At 40.2% G+C, this 24,371-nt stretch overlaps 1 long non-coding RNA gene across 1 annotated transcript in view; it reads right to left on the minus strand.

The window, feature by feature from the left end:
* Positions 1-2,347: 2,347 nt before the first annotated feature.
* Positions 2,348-24,371, minus strand: part of LOC135445021 (uncharacterized) — a 52,245-nt gene continuing 30,221 nt past the window's right edge. Inside the window, exon 3 of the long non-coding RNA XR_010439427.1 lies at positions 2,348-3,828. This is a non-coding gene — a long non-coding RNA (uncharacterized LOC135445021). The remainder of the gene's footprint in view (positions 3,829-24,371) is intronic.

The raw sequence follows: 24,371 nt of genomic DNA on the forward strand, positions 1-24,371 counted from the left end.
TAAACTGTCCTTGGAGATTTTAGTTGTAAATCAAGAGGCAGCATGGTCTGGTGAATGCAGCACTGGACAGGGACTCAGGAGGCTTGATTGTCACTTCAGTTCCCTATACCTAGTTCCCATTATTTATTCAGTGCATAAAGTCATCAGATCACTCCTAACTATGTACCGTGCATATCAGCTTTACATAGATAAAATAGTCAGACTTGGTATTACTTCAATAAGAACAATACTTATCATTAATATGGCAAAATATTCTGAAGAAGGTAATGTTAGGAGATAAACATCTGTAATAAAGCTGTGATACATCATAAAGTCCATTCACAAAAATTTTTCTCTTGGTATCTGGTGTCATAATGCTCTCCCAGTCTAAGGATGGGTTTTGCTATGTTGTAAAGATCCACTCCATATTTATGTCCTCCTTTCCCTAAGAAGATCTTTAAAGAGCTATTTTGTCAAATTGTACTAGAGAAGAGCAGTGCTTTAACTATTACATCACATTAAGTAGGATTCTAAAGTAATATAATTCTTTTAAGATAATGGAAGTTTTTTTCTTTCTTGGAAAAGTATATAAAGAAGCTAGTGTAATTTTTTTATCCACCATTTTTCAGCTGGCATTTTACCCCCTCTTTTATTATTTGGAGCATCATTACTGATGATATGACGGGCAACATATTGCTGTATTAACAAGGTCACAAAATCCCATTAGTGGTGAAAATGACAAAACTGAGCTGTCTAGTGACAAATAATGTAGGTTCTCATGGAATACAGGTCTCTAGGTCTCAGGGTCAAATTTACACTATGCAGAAGTAGAAGAAAACTCACATCCAGTCTGCACAACTTGTACAGAAACTTCCTTACTCAGGCAAGAAAAAGTCAATGAAGCCAGTAGCTTCTTTTGAGCTATACCTATAAACCTCCCATATGTAGCCACAAATGCTACAGAATATTGAGCAAAACAACCTCCCTTCAATATTTGTGTATGATACCAGCAGGGTCACTCAGGGAGCGTGGCAAGCAAGAGATCCATAATTCAATTAAAGCAGGCATTACACGAAAGCTTTGCTCCCTGATGGAAAGAAAAGACAGCTACTGCTTAGGCACAGCCCAGAGCAGAGGACTAATCTGTGCTACCAGCAAAACTCTCCAAATTACAATTCCTCCCATGCTTTCCCCAGGCTCTTGTGCAGAGCAGTGCAGCTCTGTCATTGCCCAGCAGCAATGGGCAGGAGCCCCACCAAGCCTCACTGCAGCTGCCCTGCTGTCGCAGACATCTTTTATGGAAAATCCTTTCCTTAGGATTTTTCCTCCTGAGAAGCTGTGAGGCCTCAGGAACAAAAGGTAAACAACGATTATCTGCTGCTGTGGAATGCAACAGGTGCATCTGTGATTGGTCTCATGTTGGTTTGTTTGTAATTAATGGCCAATCACAGCCCAGCTGGCTTGGACAGAGAGCTGAGCCACAAACTTTGTTATCATTCTTTGCCATTCTATTCTTAGATAGCCTTCTGATGAAATAATTTCTTCTATTCTTTTAGTATAGTTTTAATGTAATATACATCATAAAATAATAAATCAAGCCTTCTGAAACATGGAGTCAGATCCTCATCTCTTCCCTCATCCTAAGACCCCTGTGAACACCATCACATCCTGCCTGGCATCCCCAGCGCTGGGCAGGGTGGAGGAGCAGCACAGAGTGAGCAGCTCCAGCTGCACACAGGTCTGCAAACAAACAGCAGGAAACAAAGAGCAGGCACTGCAAAGAGCAGTTAAAGTGGTAACAACTCAATGGGAAAAACAGGAACCAGATTAAACCTCTCCACTTCGAAATCTGCACGTTTGGCAGACTGAGGAACCCATGAAAAACATCTGAGCAGAATTTTCAGTAGAGCCAGATGAAAAAGGCAAGCTGTCTTTCTTCAATTCCTTGCCATAACTCATTTCCCTACAAACTACCAAAGAATTTCTCAGCAACAGACATGCAACTGGGTTTTCAGCAATTTTCTCCTACTTTTAAATCATGATCCTTTTTTGACTTTATCAAATCACCTAAAAATTCTTGTCAGAAATATATTTTAACCCTTTACAATGTTTTCAAGTAGGGTTTTGAGGAACAAAGATATACCTGTTACTCAGCTACACATCAATATTTTCTGGGATAAAACCCTCTGGCTCCCCTAAACGTCCTTGTTCCATCCATTTGTGTCTGATGATTCATTTCTAAGGTCAGGGTTTACACAGGCTGGACTTGGTTGCAGATACTGCACAAAACCTGCAAGCCAGAGAAAATTCTTTCATTTTATTAACACTCTGTTGAAGCTTTTAAGCACCATTATCCATCCCACGCACAGACTTTTTGGGTACAGCTGGCCTTTCACTGAAAAAAGGAAATATTTGCATCTCAAAGACATTTGCTTCTTATGAACCATCCCAAGGACTTAAACATTTTTAAGGCACACTCTCATTTCAAAGACATTTACATAGGAACTTTAACACTCTTGTAAATGAATCAGGCATTGTGCATCATCTGTAATGAATTCAGAGAGTCTTACTGAGCACCTACGCAACCCAAGGAGAGCTGGATTTTCATTACTTAAAGCTTCAAAAATCAGACCATGAATACAGCTTGTTTTTTCAGGCACTGCCCTTTATGTGCTTTAATAATTTACATTGAAAAATAATTCAGATTTAAAGTAGATTTAACGCAGTGGAGATTGAAGGTTTCAAAACAGGAACGAAACACTAAATCTGGTTGCAACAGTGTGAGTTTTGCTTTTTTGCAATTTTACCGAAGAGGAAAATTAAAAGCAAACCCCTACAAATGTCTTTGTGAGCTTCTAAAAGCTTTTTAGGGTCACCCAATCCCAGCTTCAGGTGGAGACTCAGGACCAGCAGATACTTGGAAATGCTGGAAAATGGAATGCTTGGAAATGCTTGGAAGTGCTTGGAAAAGGATTTGTTCCCAGGACACCCAGTGCTGAGGGCAGCATTCTCCTGCCTACGTGGATGCACAATGCCCTAGAGGAAGGCAGCTGGGGGTTCCAGTGGCAGCCAGAGCAGCTCATCACCTTGTGAAAATCAAACTGCCTGATTTGGTCTGACTGCTCAGAGCACGGGTCGTGGTTTCCTGCTGCTTCCCTTTTGGCTCAGGACATCAGTGGTGCACAGAACAGAATAAATGGAACTTTGGCGAGGCATTCACAGGGGCAGATTTCCACCTTCCTCAGCAAATTCTGCAAAAGGGGCATGTATATTTTCTTTAAAAAACCATTCCACCTAATGGGCAAAAAGTATAATGATTCCTCTCTGCGTTGCACTTTCAGGCTGTCAAAAATTTTGGCTGAACTTGGTAATACAAAAAGTTGAAGAAAAAGCAGCTTTCAAAAGAAATGTCCAATTAACTGCCTTTTCTGATTTTTATTCTTCCTGAAATTAGATTTTATTGGAATTGTATTTACAAAACTTGTGCTGTGGGATATCTTTCCTCCACAGTGTGTCATTGCTAATGAGCAAAGGACATGTAGAGAGTTCTTATAGTTCTTTTTTCTCCTATTGTTCCTCAAGGTGAACTATGATTTCTTTCAAGAGCTTTGCTTGCAGAAAAGTAAGGATTTTGTGAAAGACAGAGGAGAAAATATTAATTGCTTTCCCCCACTTTACTGACAGTTCCAACAGCAGCAAATGTTATTGAAAAAGGAGCAAAAAAGCCTCCCACTGTCAACTGCAGGATCACATCAGTCCTGAAGTCAGCTCAACCTTTGCTGTTCCTCCCACCTTCCTTTCCCAGTGATGTCTTGGGAGGGTGCTGAGGAATCCTCTCCAACAGAACAGCTGTGGGAAAAGTCACAGAACATTACAAACACCAGGCAAATTAAGTGAAAGAGTAAAAGCCATTCCTATGGGGTGGAATCTTTCAAATCCTGGAAGGGAAGGGAGGGGAGAGCAATAATAGGAAACTGGAAGGGAAATTGCATTTCCCCCCTTTTCTTCACAAGAGAGAAACTTTCCTTAAAAAATTCTGTTCTCAATACATAGGGTGTGTTATTAGATGCTGATTTCATGCCTTAGAAATAACAGATAAGGCAAAAACATGTATTTGCCACCTAGAATAGAATATTGATTTTTTTTTTTCCCCCAGCCTGCCTGCTAAACAAAATCCAAGCTAAAGCAGACTCTGTGGCAACTTGAGGTCACTGTAATTCTCTTTAGTTCTTCTCCTTGTCAAAAGCTATGATATCAAAGCTGCCCTTTTGTTCCCCTTAATTCCATCAAATGCACTCCCCACCTCCAAGCTTACCTACTTTGTCAAGGTAAGATGAAGAATAACTCAGAGACTTGGACTCAGATGTATCTACAATCAGGATCTGAACTAGAAGAGCCAACAGAGTCCTCTTTGAACAGCCCCAGCCCTACACACAGCCTGTGCTTTCCTGGGAGATGGAAAAGTGTAAGGTGAACCAAAGTCAGTCTCTGCAGCATAATCAATAACAAAATCTAAAAGTGATGTGTCACATCCCACTGAACTTGTCTTCACAATATGATAATTTTGTGGATTTCCTGAACCAGCCCCTCCACAAACATGTAAAGATCCAAGGTCATTGATCACAATTTGCTTTTGAATTTGGTGTCTCCAGCACATACCCAGGAAAATCTCAGACTGGAAATGAGCTGAGCAGCTCACCTCCATTCTCAGTTTTCTGAGAAATTCCTCACAAAACAATGTCATGGTCTTGTCCCCCAAGGAACAGGAACTGCCAAGGCTTGCTGCATGCCTGTTCTCTTGGGCTTCATAAAAAATAGACCTAGCAGCACTTTCTCAATTCACAGCCCACTGTGAAAAAAACATTCCCTCCATCCCATGCCTTGCAGAATGGCTGAGCTGCACTCCATGGTTTCTTCAGCTCAGTCACCTCCTTGATCTGAGAGGGATTTAAAGCTTCCTCTCTCCCTCAGATGCACATTTTTCTTGCTGTTTTGTGGTGGAAGCAGCCATTTTCTCCCCACAGTCTCATCTCACCTTTGTATTCAGGCTTTGGGATGTTCTCCTGGGAGAGAAACACAGCTAAAAATGGGTCATTGTTAGAAAAGCACAAAATAGATTTACAGCTGGTGGGTAGGTGTTCTTTTGTTTGTTACTTCCTAGCTTGACTTGCCTTTTTAATTTTTATAACCTCCAACTGTATAATTTCTACCTAGATTTATTTCCAAATGTGTAATTTCTTTTATTATAGACAGTATGAGCTAACCATGATACCCACAGCTACATGACCCATGGCTAGCATTGTGCTCCACACATCAGGAATTCCTGATATGATAGGAATGAGCATAAAGAGCAGTGGACAGTGTCTCAAATTTCACTATAGGCTGCACTAGCAGTGTGGAACGAGCCTATGAAAAAAAAAAAAAAGTTTTAGCCCAGAAAAATCAGAAGAGACAAAAGCCTGTCTTGTCACATTCTCATAGGGATTTCCAATGTAATCATATTATACCTTCATTCATTGCCTTTACCATTTTGTGTCCATCTGTTCTAACCATGTTTACCCGTTCAAACTGAAGCCCTCATAATTACAGACACTGACCACAGAGTGGAATTGACCATTGCATCTTGTATTCTGGAGAACAGAAAAACTCACTTGTTCTCACTGGGAAACTGGTAACAGAGCCTGACCTTGAGATCCTTTTCTATGCTCTTGGGTAAAAGAAGTGACAGTTTTCAAATCTCAAAAGAAAGGAAAAGGAGAATGAAGGCAGCACAAGTTTTCTCGAAGCACTGTCAGCATAAAGACTTCTATCATTACTAAAGTTTAATATTCAGAATATTGCCAGAAGTCTGCAAGAGAACACTTCCTAAAACAGAGGAAGATAAAACCAAACACTGCTTTGAGTTTAGGTAGTACAGAAAGGTCTGAGCATAAGCCAGAATCCAGAATTTGACAGCATGCAGTAGTCATGCTTGGATCCAGTATTGGTTTTGGAGTCAGATGCAATTATTTTGATATTTTAAAACAACCTCTAAAGAAAGAGTATTTTCATGAGTTACTTTTCCTGGCTCTTCCCAACAAGGTGAATAGAAATTGGCTCTTTTCTTTCTTCTCCTCTTGTCAGCAATGGCAAGCTGAGATGCCCTGTAAAGTGTCTGTGTGAGCCAGTACTTTCATAATAAAACACAAAACATCCTGAGCCTTGTCAACAAGGTTCTCTGTGTCTGCAGCAATAACAAATCGGTGGTGGAGAGGGGAATAAACGCCACAAGCCTTGGCTCCCACCACCCTTAACATCAGACAAACTGATTCTCAAACATTAAAGCAGCTTGTGTCTGGATGTCATTGTCAAAGCTCTTTGGAGTGACAGGATCCCAACAATTCACAAACTTCTGACACTAAGTGGTCTCACAGAAGAACACAAAGCTGGAATCAAACTGTCAGGCAATCCAAGGCTTAACACCAAACATAAGGTTTATGTCATTAAAATGTTGAAATTTTTCAGCAGAAGGAATACCACTGGAGTTGGAGGGTTTGCAGGAGTGACCAGCTGTGAAATAGTCAAGGACTCTGGCTGATATATTTTTGACAGCTAAACCAACAGAAAGGACCAGCTGATCACTCCCCTCCATCCTCACAAATCAGGAATACTGTACAAGATCATGGGTTTTTAAAACCTCTTTTTTAACTCTGAACAGCAAACAGATGAAAATACATTTAAGAAAACATTTTCCTAGCAACTACTAAAGTGTGAATAAATGGTTCTGGGTGATCACTGGTAGTAGTTACCAACCTTTTCAGACATTTTTAATACTGAAACGGTTAGTGTGTCTTCAGCTATTTTGCAATCCAGAAACAATTTCAAAAAATAGCAAGAGTCTTCTTTGTTAGGAGATCTAAAAAAATCTAAACACAAATAATTCTCATTCTTAATATGTAAAGTGGTTAAATTACTGCAAGCTACACCATTCAAAATGCTGTTTTCAAAGTAATTATTTCCAGCCTAGGGGGTTAAATAAAGAAGGTGTGTTCTTTATTGTTTTAATATACCTTAACTGCATAATCGATGAAATTATTCATTCTCAATATTTAATGCTTCTGTACCCAGAAGACCAGACCTAATCTGAACATGAACAAATTATGTACCAAGAAGAGAGAGGAGAAAGAAAATATATTATTTGCTAAAAAAAAGAGAAAAGGACAAAAGTTAGCAGCTCCCCAAACTGAAAGCCCAGACACAAATGTTTAGACAGTCATTGATGTCAAAACTGTTTTTCCTAGGGTGAAATTCTGCCACTGCTATCCCCAAAGCCAGCCACACCTCTCCCCTGACTGCAGTAGGGCCAGGATTCCATTTCCCAGGGCTTTCAGTGGGAAATGTTGGCAGATTGTTAAAATCTGCAAAGGTTGGCAGATTGTTAAAATTCACTGTTTCTGGTGTCCATCCTCTCATGATCTCCACAAAATGTCCTAATCAATTGCACTGTAATTAATTGCAGAAATATCCCACTAAATACAGCTAAATTTTTCCAGATGTGCCCATTTAAGAGAAGAATTTAGTAGCTGCTCTAAATGCACCTTTCTCGACATGCCTTCTCTTTTTTGATTTATTTTTAATCTTGCACTCCTCCATTTTCCAATAGCTTTCATCCCTTGTCCCATGCTCCTCCCTCTCAGGGAAGATGCAGGGTGACAGTGCAGACTGCATGGCAGCAGGAGGAATGGAAGGTTTATTTCAAAGTTGCTCTGTTCTTTTTTTCCGTGTGTGGCTTTGTTAAGTACATAAGGTATTTCTGAAATCCAGCTAGGAAAAACTAGAAAAGTCTTCCAATTATAATCCTTGATATTTCCCCTGAAGCTAAACCAAAGCTCCTTTGAACTAGAAAAGTGTCTTTCAAAAATGAGAAGGGCAAGACCTGAACTTTTCTACCTGTAGTCTTCCAGTCCAAGATTAGAGTTGTGGGTTGATTTTTTTTTTTCCCTCTTCTCCTCAAGGAAGAAAATACACTGATTTTTAATACAACTATTTTTAGTTAATCCAGCTTTCTTTTTTATCCTCTGTAGCCAATGCCTGCACCAGCCATTTGAGCATTATTTAAGTTATATGTCTACATCAAAAGTAAGTTTCCCTGGTGTGTATTTGCTGGCTGTTCAGGGGAGGTAAATAAGATTTTGCAGTGCTTCTTGTCAAAAAATCCCATTGTCACAGGCGTGTTTATTGACTGATTTTCCCAAGTTTGTAAGTTATGGATTAGCCTTTGCTCACATTGGAAAACAGTTTCCATTAGGAAGTCAGCGCCTCCTAAGGTGCAGGAGGATTTAACGTGTGTGCATTCATCTGGTGCTCTGCCAAATGGCTCCGAGGTGGGGCTGTGGGTGATTTCAGGAGGGAGGGAATTCATCATGCCAGCTTAGGGGCTGGCTAATGGGCTCCTTCCAGCCACCCTGGGTGCTGCTCGTGAGAAGACAAAAATTGAGCCCCTGCGTGTGTTGGTTGGAATAACTGCTCTAATGCAGGTGGTTTAGGAAACTTATGGGTCACATAAACGTGAGTCTTCCAGCATGAGGTGTCACAGCAAGGTGCAGCAAGGGTTTAACGCACAGAAAGTGAATCATTCCAATTTTTCTAATGGGTTTTCATATCCATATGAAGAAAAACAACTCGGTTTCCTACATCTTTTAAAAGCAGCACACTTTACATAAAAACTATCGCCTTTCTGCTTGATCTATGCTTTTAAACATAATATTATGCCCAGAATCTGAGCCAAAAAGGTAATAAAGATACTGTCTTCTGGGACCAGGACAGCAATGAAACTTTCATTCTCATAACTCACCAACCCTGAGTACAGCTTATCAAATTTATTTGCCTGGAATATTTTACAAGTAAACAATGGGAAACAGGTTCCAGTGAAATAATGTTCAGTATTTTAATCTGATATCTGCATGAGGACAAGTAAGCATGCATTTTCCTTAATTACTTGCACTTATTGCTTGTTTTTTAAAATGTCTCCAGCACATTTTACAAGAATCTTCAAAGTATTATTGGAGTTGTGCCAAATATTGTGTTACCTGCTTTGTTTGCTCCAGCAAAATTCCAAAAGCTACAGAGAAGACAAATGACTAGAGTGAGGGGAAAATCTCATGAAAGGAAGTCTCCTGGTACATCAGCAAAGTTAGGAGCAGATAATTCTACTACAGAATCTCTCAAAGGCCTTAACCAGAGTAAATTCCTTGCTAGATGCAGGAGAGGCTGGATGGTTGCTTGGTTAAAGTACAATTATAAAGCATTACACATTTCAAGGTCTCAGGACTCTCAGGGTTACAAGGCAACCAGAAAAGTCTTTATTTGCTAAGGTGTTTTGGTTTCTTAACCAGCCCAGAATTCTAGCATAAGGACTTTTCACTGATGGAATGCCAGTACACAAGGAATACTGCTGGGTGTCAGGATGTGGACATCAATCTTTTAGGCATTGAAGCCCTGAGTGTGACAAAGTTTAGACTCTTGTGGTGGAGCCAACACTTCTTCCCCTCCCAGATACATTGCAAAGATGCCTACATCCAACCCTGAGGGGAAATCAGGTGGTTCCCAAAGGCTGCTTGTTGGGAAAGTGAGAAGCTGAAATGTGAGAATTCAAGAGAAGTATTCACTGGCTGACAGGACACTACCCTACTCAAAGAATCCCTGTATTTGTCCCTTTCTGTCCCAAAAGACAGGACTGCAAAGTGGTAGACGATTTTTATTGAGTTCTCACAGAAGCACAGAAAAAAGGCTTTTTCCTTTGCTCTTGTTGAAAGGAGAGAGCCTTTGGACCACAGTCTAGCACTGCCTTTGCAATGGTTACCCCAGAAGATTTGGGAATGACTCTTGTTGGCCTAACCAGCATGGAAAATGCCATCCCTATATTCTTTTTTGGATAAAGGATAAAATAGAGTTACACTGCAGCAGTCAAAGCCTCCTTTTTAGACATGAATATGACGTGGAACAGATCAGACACTTTAAGGTCACTACCCAAGGGAGACAAAAGTCACACTCTGGACTTTGCCTACATTGTTTTATTACCTTGGCATTGACAAGCTGGACAATTTCCTCTGCTTAGCAAACAGTGCCTCAGAGAGAGGCAAGCCTGGTGACAGCTTTTAAGATGACTATTGTGAGGTTGGCACTTCAGTAGAATTTGTATTGCAGCAAGTACAAATTAAAAACAATGGCAAAAGTTTTTAATACAGAAAACATCCTCACTGTGAAGCAAGAAAAAAAACCCCAGCTGGTTAGCATTCAGAACACAGCTTTTTAAGCTGGTATTGATTGATTGATTCATTAGATGGATAGAAGTGCTGTTAAGAGGGTGAGGGCTCCTGTTCACAAGGATAGGCACACTCAGTACAGCTTCACAGCAACCATCCAAATTAAAGACATCCCATCACAAGTAAATCCAATCACATAAGCTCCATACCCTTTCAGTTATCACTTCCATACTGTCCCACTAATTTCAGGGGCTCTTTTGAGGGAAAAGACTGAATCCCATCATGTGCCTTGACTTCACAATGTGCCCTGGCTCAGACAATGTTTTGCTCAGACACAGATGAGAGGAGGCATTTTCAGACCAGGTGTCAAGAGCTTTCAAATTACAGCAGTGCTTGGCCCATCTCTCCTCACTCATTTTAATCAAGGAGCTTCCAATTCAGATAACCCCTGCTGATCACAGCTCAGACTAATATTGTAAGAAAACCAGGAGAATGCTAGAACTGCAACGTAGATAGGTATGCTACTCATATGTGCTAATGTATGCACATCTCCTGAAACAGCCTGAAATTGCTTTGAGTTCATGAATTTTTTTGCCAGCCCAGGCAAAGCTTCCACTGGCTGTTACCAGGAACATTATTTGACTTGAAAGAGCAAGCGTGAATTTTGTGCATCTGCCCAGCGATGTGAAATCAATTCCGATACTGCCATTGAATGTAACTTATCTGAAAATTACTTTCTTGTGCTGTGGTTTTCCCTGTGAAACCCTGCAATGGTTGAGGTGATAATGTTGGATCTGAAATCTCATGACTATTATGCAGTATTACTCTCCAGCTGGGAGACTTGGCAAGGCAACACATTGACATCTTCATGAACTTAGCACTTCACATCAAGGAGAGGATGTGAGCCTGTCAACTTGACACTCATAGTGCAATCTCTTTCAAATTGGCCCTTAGAAATCTTTACAATATGACTGCAAGCTCTTCACAGTCATATAAATAGGATACATTAGACTCAGCTGCCACAAAAAAAAAAAAAGTCAAAGGGTACTAATCATGTCCTTTCCCTCAAATTAATATTGTCACATTTACTTATTTGTACTTGGAAGATGTTGGTGAAATGTCTCTTCCATCTGTTTTGGTGCATGATTACACCATTAGGAGGAGCCTTTCATTTTATCTTTACTGAAGCTGTCCTTCAATTAACACAGAATTTTTTTTCTAGCTTGCAAGATATTTTTAAAGTCACAAATGTATGTCACACTAATATCTAATCCTTAAGAGATGCCTTCACCTCGTTAAATTAAATGGAGAACCATCTTAGGTTCATTACAATGGCAGGATTAAGGGAAATGATCAGAGGTATTTAAAAAATGTTTGACAGGGTTTTAAAGATGAACAGAAATTCTGAGCACTTCCTCCTACTTACCTAGTTTGCAGAGCTATGAAAGCAATTTTAAAAAGTGATTAAAGATAAACCAACAACAAGAATTTGATGCTTAAGAACCCACTTAGAGTCTCACAGTCCTTTATATTGACCTAAATAATAAACTACAATTTAACTTAGAGAGAAAAAAAAGAAATTTTATTTTTCTCTCACGATCCATATTGCAGAAAGTCTCAGAGAAAATATGGAAGCCTAGACATCAAGAGGATGTGCCCTACAGGCAAAAACTATCTGCCAGATATTCCCTTCACCATCATCTGTTGATGCCAGGGAGATCTAAATTCCAGTGCTTCACATTGCAAAAGTATTGCCCAAGGAGATAAATGCCTTTTGTTATTTTGGGGCTATTCAGATCCTCTACAATTTTACACTTTCATACCAGCAACGTGAGTCAAATTCCTGTTTGCATAACAGGTAGGTTTCCTTCCATGTGAGATGAGTGCACAGCACAGCATATGGACTAACTGCAATTACAAAACTGCACAAGGGCCACTTCTGTGCACAATGCAGCAGCAAAAAACTCCAAGGATCAAAAATGGAGTGCAATCTTCATGCAAAATACAAACTTTGACAGCATTCCTGGCCACCTGAGACAGTTCCCCAGGGTCTCAGGTGTAAAACAGAAATTTGACATCAAACACCCAGCCATCCTTTCATTTAATTACTTCCTCTCATTTCATTAGCTCGGTGCTAGCTGAGTTGCATAAGCAATTCTACGGTGTGAGAAGGATCTGTAGCCATGGAAATATTTTTTTCTCTGAAAGCATACTTGCTCACTTTGTGAAAAATGTATAATCCTTCCTGGCAAAGCAGTGAGGATATTGGATGTTTGAAGTAAGCAGATTGAGCCCTGGGTGTAGCTTTCACATTGCAGCCCACAGTGTGGGACAAAAAAAACCCCAAAAACCCAAAAAACTCCTTGGTCCTGAGGGAGTCTGGGAATGGCTCCTGTCAGAAGACAGCCCTGCCTGACAGGTTTTCCTGGAGCAAAGGGGGTGCATCCTGCTCTTTCTCTATGCTTGGCAAGGATTGGGAGCCAAGCTTCACCACTGCTTTTCTGCCTCTTCCCTCTTGGAGGAGCTGACACCTGGAGGCGGATGGAGAGGAATCCCTCATTTCCCTCATCCAAAATTCAAGCAGTAGTGCCTGCAGAATACATGGAAATGGCACCTGCTGCCTTCCTGTGAGGAATAACCCAGTCCAGGGTGTGTGTCACCTAGTTCTGGGAATTTAAGTACAAAATATGAACTACTAGATTTTTAGATTTGCGTCAATTTTTTTTCTCCATTTTGCTAATGGAAGAAAAAACTAGTAAAGCTAATCCTTATTTCAATTATTTTCAAGAATCAGCAAAAACCCTGCTATATTTGATAATCTTACTTGTTGTGTTGGTAGACTGGCAGAAGAGCCTACAACATGAGTTACATGGCAATAAAGATGCAGGCTCCCATGAGACCTAGTTCTGCTCTGGAAATTAGAGGGTATATGCCTCTCCACCAGCAGTCTGGGGGAAAACAACTACAGTAATATTTCATCAGAATTTAGCCAAAAAAGCTGCATGTGTCCTATAGATTATTTTTTTTTTTCTTAGACAAATTGCATTCAACTGCACTTGGCTGCTGAGACAGGGAATGGGACATTTCCTGCAGGGAAGCAATGACTCTACAGATCCCAGTCTATCAAACAGATTTCAGACACCCATAAATATTTCTGTTTTGTTTCAGTCACTTCAGGTCTCACACAAAGTCAGTGATGAATTTATAGAAAGAGGCATCTGTGACTGGTCAAAGTTTACTTTTACATGGCAGGCAGCACAGACAAAATTAATTCCTGGCTATCATGACTGGATTACAGTAAAGTACCATGTGAGGTTGAGCTCAGCTAAATTCAAGTGTCCATTGAAAAGATACAGTATTTCAAATTCAAGAGAAACTGCTAAATTCTGGCCTTTTTGCAAAATCCAAGGAAGGGACAGTTTATAATTTAAGCAAGCACTGCAGTAGCTCAGGAGTCGAACTGGCATCCTGGCCATTAATTACCCTCCAGGCTGACCAGCAGGGAAAAGTGTCAGTATCAAACCATCTACAGCACACATGTCAGTGAGAGAAGAAGGGCTGAATATCTGCCTGCTTACTGCTTCTGCTCAAATACCAATTTGAGAATCGAAGTGAGGACCTGCTGTATTGACAGTCAGTGTCCAGCAGTCAAGGGCTGTCAACAGCCACCCCTAAACTCAGGGGAGCTGTTTTGGACCTGTAGAATGCACTCATACTCTCTGCACTTGTACATATTTTATTTTTCCTCTCCTTGGAAGTCACTGTGTGAAAGGCATGCTGCACACACAGGTCTTGCCCCAGCAGGGACTCAAGGTGGGTGACTGGATCCCAGTTTACAAAATGTAGGGAGTAAACAACATAGTCTGACTTACACCAAGTCTGTGCCTTCCCCTGGCCCAGAGTCCTGGAGAACACATCCTAAACTGAGTGATTTCACTTAGACTGGAGTGGGAGGAGGAAGGTCTGTGTCCATCTGAATGGGAACTACACCCTGGTTCATCACAAACCCTGGGCACTTGGGGTTCAGCCCAAAAAACTGTGATTGTGCCAAGAGGCCACAGGCTTGTGCTAGGCAGGGGCTAATCCTTCCTTCTGGCAGACAGGACCCAACCAGGAACAAGAAACAGGAGAGACAGGACATGGGCTGAGATGTGAGCAGCATATTCTTGGGAACCATTTTAACTTTGTTCCTATAGAGCCCAGCAAGCTCACAGGGCTTATGAGCAGGTTGCTGCTGGTGAGCTGTGATTTCCCCTCCGCTAGGTAAAAAAAAAAGTAAACACAACTACACAGCCAAAAAGGATTGAATATGAGTTAAATATATTACAAATATGCTAGTTTTTAAATCTTTCTGGAAAAGCCTTCAAGGGGCAACATGTTCTTCCCTTTAGCATAACTTTCTCGCCCTATCCCTCAAGCCTTTGCCCTGCTGATGGGGATGCCATCACATGATGCAACAGAACTCCCACCTATAACTCCTGAGAGGTTGCAGTTCTTCCTGCAAAGTGACACTAAATTTTAAACAGGACTTGCTAAACTCTTGGCAGAAACAACAAATACTCTTTTGCCCCATGCAGAGATCATGAAAGCAGCAAGGGCCTCTGGCCGTTCAAGCACAGCACTGAATGGGCTGCTCTGCATTCTGTAACCTGGCAAGCCTGCAGCAGATGCTCCTTTTGGGCAGAGCAAAACCTCTCAGTAATCTCTGCCTTTTTAACTACTGAGTTTGCAATTTATTGACTATTGAGCTGGCAATTGGCTGAAAAAATCCCTCAGGAGCAACAGTGGGAAAGGGAAAATGGTGCAAGACAGAGCAGAATATGATGCCATGGGTGGTACTTTTTAAAACCACTCCTGTCTCTGCAAACCACTTATCCTTGAGTGTACATAGTTTCCTCCTCAGCAGAATTTTCCCCTGTATTCTTTATTCTGCTGCATAAAATCAAAGTATCTGAATCTTGTGATAAGCACTACGCACTTAGTACTAATCATAGTGAATTTTATCCCCTTGTTCTTCCTTGAACTTTTCTTAATTTCTCTACTTGTTTCTGATTGGATCAACTGTAATTGTTATATTGATTTAAATTTTTTTTCTATCTGCAATTTATCAGCAGTATCTTTTCTATTTGCTCCTGCCTTTGACTGAAGGAGGACTCTGAATGAATCAGAATTAGGTCTACTCACAGCTGAGCTGTGGAAACCTGCTGAGCCATTATAGCTAGAGCCCTGGATCCCAGAAACTGTCATAAATAAAAACCATTATGACTAGTACCTCATGCCATTTCTGACTGTGAACATATGGCAGCATACTTTGTATGGCCAGGAAAACAATAACTACTTTATGGACCTATCTGAATATTAGAACAAGGAGTTTTTCTCTGATGTTAGGCAAAAGCATCAGAGTTTCTAGTAACTGAATAGTATGATTTCTAAATTCTGCTTCAAACACTCAGTGCATCTCCCTCCTCTTGTCTGTGAACTGAAAAGGCAGACCCAGTGTGAAGGAGAATTTCTTTTCCATCAGAAAAGCAGGCAACACAGTGAGTGCAGCCCTTGCACGTCTCTACAGGGCTGAGTGAAGTGCAGGAATCTTTGTTCCCTCTCTAAGGCAAGTTTATCTCAGGAAAAATGTCCTCAAATCATGTGCAAAATAAGTGATGCAAATAAAAGAAATAAGATATATCTGGGCAGCTTTGGAGATGGGAGCAAGCAGGAAGAAACAAAACAAGAGGGGAATCAGGAGGGTGGAGAGAACGTCCACAATGAAGCTTCGAGCACAGGAGTGAGATGGACATCTGCCTGCAGCCTTCTGCTGTGCTAGGGAACACGATCTCATAAAATCTTAATTAAAACTCATCAATTCCTATCCTAAAAACAAGTTGCAAGAGTCATGCCATCTGTACCATGGGAAAACTCCTAAGATCTCTGCCTATTTTTACATGTGAAACTGCTCTTGTCAATGCTGCTGTTTCTGCCCAAAGGACTTTTTTTCTTCTCTTCCCTCCTTTAGTGTCCCCTCCTCTGGTAAATCTCTAGATATCAGTCATATCCTCTCTCAGCCTTGGTTTTACCCTGCCTGAAGAAAAAAACTTTTGATTTCCTTTCATAAGACAGCCTGCTGAGACCCTTGTGCCCATCTCACTCATTCCATCTTAAATTAATTTTTTGAGATTATACAAAGAGATGCACACAGTATTTCAGATACAGCCTTGTACACAGCATGGAAGTCACTGCACTAAAGGAAGAATTTAATAACTTATGACCCCAAAGAGCTTTTTCATAACTATGTCTGCAGCTGACTAAAACACATGACCTGGCTACCTTGCTGCTCCCAGCTCAAGCACCAGTTAATGCCTGAAATTCTTGTTCATGGTCCCAAAGTGCATATCTTTGCATTTTTTACTATAATGTTCCATCACATTTAAATGGTTCCTGACTCAAGGTCATCTAATTATTTCTATATAATATGGTAATTCACATTTTTATTGTTAATGTGTCCCACATCTGCCCCACCACCAGGAAAAAAAAAAAAAAGCATTAATTCTCTCCTACTTTTTGGTACTGAGGTCATTGATGAAAATATTAAATCATTATTATGATTGTTTATTTATTTCTTGGATTATTGTGCCATAATATAATAATTGTACTTTGCTAGACACTCCATAAGAGTTCCCTTTTAAGCATGGCCTCTTGCCAGCTTCTTCTGGACCACCTTTCACCATCACTTCATTATTTTCCTAAGTTCATCCTAATTTAATTAAGTTACTGCAAGTTTATCTAGTATTTTCCCACCTGGCACAACATAGACATTTTACAGAAGCTTAGAATATTGCTTACACATGTGCTTTTTTTTTTCCCTCCCCCTCAGCTATTCCATGCCCTACAAATGGTGAGGAGTGAGCCAGGGCTGAGTAGCCTGCAATCCTACAGATGTGTTGGAATTCCACCACCAGGAGGATGCAGCAGGTCAGGGGCAGGAGGCTGAGAAGACCAAAGCACCATTGTTCTCTGGGCACCCAGAGATTCAGGGCTTGAAATTCAGCCTTCACAACCTTCACATCACGAGATTGTGAGGGAAATCTTGCCCTGTTCCCTTCTCCCTCACAGCAGACATCACTGCAAGAAGATGCCTTTGAACATTCCTTCCCTAAAATCAATTTTTCCAGAAAGGACAAGAGATTAAGGAGCTCAGCAGAAACAGGATTTCTCCACATGCACACATATATATGTGTTTTTAAAGCATATTTCTTATTTTACACAATAGAAATTCCAGAAACATTATTCTTTAAAATTATTGGTTCAGCACCAATGTAGTAAAGTCCCAAGTGCTACACTGCTCTCAATTTCTTCAGTGCTTGCAGCTTTCTTGCAGCCTCCTGAGAAGTCCAGACTACTGTATTCAAGATGATAAAGTCATGTTAAAGGCCTTTGCAGCCCTTTTTTCTTTTCTTTTTTTCTTAAGGAAATGTCAGAGCTAATACTTGCCCTTTGTGCTGTTTTCCTCTGGTATTACACAAATCCTGTGAGATTTTCCCATTTGACCTGATGACCACATACCTTACCCTTGGCAATAAAATGCATATCCATGCATGAGTCAGAAACAAAACTGTTTAATGTCTTGGCCTTTCTATAAATGGTAGTAAATTTGTAAATAGTAGTAAATAGTGTGTAAATTCACGCTCCTTTAGGCTTTTATCAAAATCTGTACTTGGAGAGCAGTGTGGGAAAGGGAAAAGTAATGGGTTCAGCACTGCAAGTGCATCAGGAAAAAGCTCTTGTTGTGTGCTGCTCATCCAGTGAACTACAGAGTTTGTGAGTGCTGATTTTCATTTGCCAAAACATTTAAGATTTATGGAGTCTTGTTTCATGCTCCTATCATATTCCCACCCCGGACTCAGGCTTACTGATATTCTCTATTGTAGCTAATGTTCTCTTATGTCAGAGCATGACATGAAAAACCTTTAAAAAGATGGCATAAAAAAGAGATTACTTTTTTGTTCAAGGCAGACTAGCAGGTTTTTTAGAGCCATTTGCAGTCAAGACTTTTGGAGTCTGGTGCCAATCTCACATTACTTTCACCACTGGGGACACGACTGACACTGCAAACATTCCCATATTCCTCTTTTACCCTTCCTGTCAAGGATGACTCAAAATAATACAAAGTACTTGAACACATCCCAGCCATATTTGTTATGCCTCCAGCAAAATTTGATCTAAACTGTGATAGGATGGGTTTTTAATTGCCATGGGTTCAGGGAGTCTGGAAAGTCCTTTCCTCCTCTTTGTTTTATGGACAATGCAGTTTTTAGCATAATATAGGCTCTAATACAAGAAGTAACAGAGAAAGCTGAGATGGTGAACTTAATCTCAGCATCAGTGCCTTTTTCATTTCATTCTTTATTAAAAAGGTCAGCTGTAATTAAGGTGCTTACTTATTTAAACACCTATAGATAAGGATGAATGATCTCTCAGAGCAGCGCCATGAACACCGAGATAGAGATAAGCTAGATGTTTTCCAAGTGGCTGCGTCTGATTAAATTTCTTGTAAAATACTTTTGTAGAACTGGCTAAAGTAGTCTCAGATTTCCTAGTGATTATCTTCGAGAATTTCTGAAAAATAAGTGGAGACCCAAAAGACTGCAGAGGGATAAAAAAAATGCTCCTGTACAGTAAGGTAGAAAAAAGAATATTACAGATAACACAATTTCAGCCCTTGAAGGAATAGTGAAAAAAAAACCCCAAAAATAGTTGAAAAATGTATAGGCAATTAAAAGAAAAACAAGAAAGACTAGAAACAGCCAATAAGTAGTCACTAGGAACAAATGCTGTAAGACCAATTTAGTTGCTTTCCTTGGCAGGATAAACAGCTTGTATTAAGGGAGTTGTTGCAATAAATATCAGATATCTTGACTTGAGTAAGGTTTCTGATCTTATCTCCTAGAACATACCCATAAGAAACCTAAAAAACAGAGTGTAAAAGAAACTAGAGAATGGAATCCAAAGTATCCTGAAAAACTTCTGGAGGTGTATGCTGCCAGACACAATCCCAAGCAATGCCTCTCTGTGGAGGGATGCAGTCTCTCCATGATTTGTGTCTGACCCAGAAGATAAAATATAGGATGTGCGTTAAATTGACAGGTTTGCAAATGTATTAGATAAGAGAAAAAGGCACAGTTTTACATTAATAAAGTCATCACATAAGGTGTTCTTTCCCTTCCCCTTGGGGCTCACAAGGACTGTGTGAGAATAGTGCATTTGGTTTTTGGCCAGCATGCTGCTGGGCAGGTATGGAACACTTGGAGAGAAGTAGAGAGTGACAAAAAGATCCCAGTTTTCTGCAAAAATTTGGGCTAGTTCGATTTAGGGAAAATGCTAAGAGGCAGCATAGAAGAGTGCTCGTCTGTGCAAAGAGCACTGTAAAAAGCTCTTACCTGTGACAAAGGAAGACAGGAAAAAGCTAATGAACTTCAACTACAGCAAGAGCAGATATTAGGAAAAGCTTTCAGCAATAAAGATACTTAATTATCTATGGAGGTTTTAGAAATTCCATCTGGGAAGATCTTTAGTAACAGATTCAGATAAGTCATCCATTTAAAACTCCAATTTACCCATAGAAGATAAAAATCACTTTTCCTCTCTCATACTTTCTTGCTCCAGACTCCTTCCCTCAGTGCCCATTACATGCCCCACGTGTGCAGCTCCTCTCCCCTGATGGAAGTTCTGCCACACTTCCACAGTTCCTTCCTCCAGCAATTCCCACCAGCACCCTTTCCTTTACCCATCTATTGTAACCCCTTCAGCAGATTTTAAGTGCACCACAGTTTTCCTCCTGCTCCATTAACCCCCTTCCTTTAGCAGGCCTCTACGAGTTCTTTCACCTCTGTACAAGCTGTATGTGCTTGACAAGGGATGAATGAGTCCCTGGGATGTGTTTGACCAACTAGGACATGCCAGGCAGCACCTGGCACCTCTAAATAGTCAGCAGTCCATCAAAATTCCCCCCCCAAGCTGGGTTAAACACCTACTCTGAGCCACAGGGGTGGCTGTGATTGGGTCTGGCTGGTCAGGAGATCGATTGCTTGAGTTCCTCACTTCCCCTCAGTTTAGTTTGGAAAAGAACTTTAAGATCATCAAGTCCAGCTGCAAATGTAATATCAGCAAGTCCCCTTCTAAACCATGTCCCTCAGTGCCACAGCTACACAGTGGTGTAGCCCTCTCATGGAGATGGAACTCTGTGCCAGTCGATCCCACTGCATTTCCTTCACCCTCCTCACTGTCACGGCAAGCAGCAGAAGTGATAGTGAGGCAGTAGACAAATGAGTTAGAGTTGGATCCCAGAGGGTTCCGTTGATTAAGTAATGGAAAATCATGCTTTAAAAAGCAAACTGCACTGCTAGCCATGAAAGGAGCAGCAAAATCGCTTAACTCCACAGCACTGGCTGAAGCTGCTCTGGGTCTGCCCAATGAATGCAGCTCTCCAATGAGCAAAGAGTCACACCTACCCATGATACTCAAATGCAAGTTATCCCGTCCTCATTGATGCAAAAGAACAGGACAGACCCCATGCTCTTTGTTTATCAAGCAGATTTACTCAGCTAGTGCAATTTATATCCAGGTTTTACTACAGCTAAAACTCTATTAGGGGAATATGGGCTTCTGTATTGGATTTCAGGGCCAACACTACCATACAGAATTTTCATTCATTGATTTCAGATGCCTGTGCTGAGATTGCCAGGCTTGAATGTTTAGAAGGACTGAATTTTAGCAATTACCTGTTATTTTCAATAAAATCTGTCCTAAACATGCCTGAAGCTTCAGTGCCAAATTGAATACTTCTAATTAATACAAAGTATTTTAAACACATGTGCTTTCCTGTCAGTACTGCCTCGCTTCCAATATATGCCTCCAATTGTTTTAAGTTTTACAGGTACAAGGCATGTGCTGAAAAATCCTGTGAACATTTCATTAAACATTACACATTTCAATTAAATAAAATGTGGTTGCCGGTCAGTTTAATTTATTTTATAAAGAAACAAATAAGACTTATTTGAGCCTCAAAATTTCAGGCACAGGTCCTGAACTTATCATCATCTATTTCAGAAGTTGGTGCTTTTTGCCTATGGCATGTTTCATTTTGACATGTCCATCATTTTTCAAATGGATGTGTGTTGCTATCCAAAACCCATTACTTGTGCTATGAATTGAATAACACTCTATTATTTACTTCTGGCATAGTATAATCAGACACATGCATCTTTGTTGGCTTTGTTGCTGCCTTTCACTTCCCAGTGAAGGAGCCTGAATACATTAACTTAACATTTTAATGAATTGGTAACAGTAATGGGTGCTTAGAGTATAGATTGCTTTTGTAAAGTGCTACTGTATTGAGAAGTGCCTTGAAGTGTTGGGCAACGTTTACCAAGCAGTTAAGAAAGCATGATTTATTTTGGACTAGTTTTATTAGGCAGTTATTGATAGCTATATAATGAATGATCTGTATGCAAGGAAAAGCATTCGATTGCTTCTTTCAAACCATTCTTGACATGCAGCGTAGCCAAAATAAACAACCTCCTCTCAGAGACTGCTTAAATCACAGAAGAAATCCCTACCAGCACTCAATGAAGGTTCTTTTTTTTCCCCTCTAAAGGCAATTATTGTTCAGACATATTAAAAAATTCTGGGTATTTTTCACTCAGGTGTCCATGACTCAAAATTATTCTGCACATGGTGTGAAGGGGGTAATATGTCTTCCTCTTTCTTCTTTTCTCATGAGTGTAGCACACTGTAGCAAGATAAAACCTACACAAACACACTCTCTTCATACAAAAAATGCAGTGGTTCAAGCTGCAATGAATCTACATTTTTGTTTCTAGCAGTGGTAATCATCCATCCCATGTTTCCACAGTATTCAAAGCCAAAGTAAAACCATATTTTAGACTGAATTTAATTAAAAGCTAACTAGAAAGTGATTTTAGCCTCAAAAAATGCAAAAAAAAAAAAAAGAAATAGAGAAAAAAAAGCCTATGGTATCTAACTACCTGCTCTCACCCCAGTAGCTGCTGTCACCAACTAGAAAATTATTAGTCACAGATTTATTCAAATTCATATTTTGAACAACATCTAAGCATGTTTGTGAAATGCATCACCAAGAAGCCATCTGTGCATTTTCGATGATACCATTTATATTTCATAAAACCAAGCAGCTGTTTTGCTGTGATTTTTCTGAGCCTTTAAAATTGGCTTTCAAGACCCCCAAAGCCGCTGAGGTTATAGAACATAAACCACAAAGCATCTATTTCTAAGTGTGCCTGGAAGGGTGATGATGAGAAAAACTTACAAGATGCAGAGAGAAATTCTTAGTGCTTTACAATCTCTATTAGAATGAAAAGTAATTGTCAGGATTATTTTGACCCTCCAGCCTAATTGCCCAAATTCTCTTCTTTTATTAGACAGAGTTTGAGACTAAAGGTGGGAATGCAAACCTGAACTCTTGATAAGGAAAACAGTCAGACAATATGTTAAAAGCAATTATTGTGTCTAATTCCATCAGGGTGAAAAGCTTAAGTTAATGCTGAGCCTGTATAATACGGGTAAATAATTGGGAGAAGGAGCATTTTATCAGCAGAGAAATGCATTTCTAAGCACAGATGAGTTACATTTACTGGAGAGCAGCTAATATTTATGTTGGAGGCACAAAGTGAGTGAGTCACTGTTCTTTATCTGACAATTTGTTCACTGCTTCTGTCTGAACCAAAATAGTCGTGTTGATTGAAATGGTAACACTTACCTCAGTACAGGCAAGTATAACACACACAAAATTAAAGACTATATTCAGTGATTAACTACTTTTTACCTAAATACATTCCCATTTGTTACAGAAAAGAAGCTCTCCAGTATTTTTACTGTTGTTGCTTCACAGGACACCATAGGGATGCAGCTTTTTACAGATTAGATATAGATAGGAAGATTAGGAGGAATAAAGAGGAATTGCATCTTCTGGTAAAATCACAAAGCCACAAAATAAGTCCAGTTGGAAGAGAGCTGGGACACATTCAGCCTAAATTCTTGCTCAAAGCAGGATCAACCCTGAATTCTGAACAGGTTGCTCAGGGCTTTGACCAGTCAGAGCGTGAAAGCCTCCAAGGATGGCATCACTGTGACTTCTCTGTGCAGCCTCTTGCAGATTTTTTGTCCACATTAACAGTGAAAATGATCCTGCCTTAACCATCTTGACCACCTCTCCTAAACTTTCTCCAGTTCTCTGATGCCTGGCAGGCCCCACTTTGGGTGCAGTACTCTAGATAAGGTCTAAAGAGTGTTATTTCCAACCTCTTTCTTCATCAAATAGTCAAAAATACCTTTTGGCTACTGATTCTGCAGCAAAAATTCCATTGACTTGAACTAGGGAAAATTTCACTCTGCCCTTGTATAATTTTGGGCCTAATCCTAGTGTCACCATGATATTTTCTGAAAATCCTCTTTGCCCAGGATTTTCTCCTGGGAAGCTGAGAAGCCTCAGAGAGGAATGAAAGCAATAATTATCGGATTGCTGCTCCTGTGTTCACTGCTTTGGAACGTGGTCTGGACATTGTTTACCCACAGGTGAATGTTTGATTGGTTCCATGTGAATTGTTTTTTCTTAATGGCCAATCACAGCCAGCTGTGTTGGACTCTGAGTCAGTCACAGGTTTTTATTATTCATTCTTGTTAAGCTTTCTGAGGTATCCTTTCTCTTTCTTTAGTATAGCATTCTTTAACATACCATGATATAATATCATAAAATTATAAATCAGCCTTCTGAGAACATGGAGTCAAATTCTCATCTCTCACCTCATCCTGGGGACCTCACAAACACCACATCCTAGCTGGATTAGACTGTGCCAGGTGTATGTAGAGGTTATGCCCTTCCCAAAAAAAAGGCTGAGGCAGAGCCAGCTCAGCTGAAAATAGGCAAACAGGTTAGAGCTCCCCAGGGCATGGCTCAGGGAACTTTGCCACCAGTTCCAGCACTCTCACTGCAATCACAATTTGGCAAGGTATATCACTAACCCTGAAGTGAGAGAATGCTCGCCTGAAACCTTTCAGAAGTACTTTGTTATTTCCTTAGTCTCATACAATGCCTAGAAGGGCAGCAATACACAGGGGCTG

The sequence above is a fragment of the Zonotrichia leucophrys genome, chromosome 3 (assembly GCF_028769735.1).
Source record: "Zonotrichia leucophrys gambelii isolate GWCS_2022_RI chromosome 3, RI_Zleu_2.0, whole genome shotgun sequence".
In the NCBI taxonomy this organism is placed as follows: Eukaryota; Metazoa; Chordata; class Aves; order Passeriformes; family Passerellidae; genus Zonotrichia; species Zonotrichia leucophrys.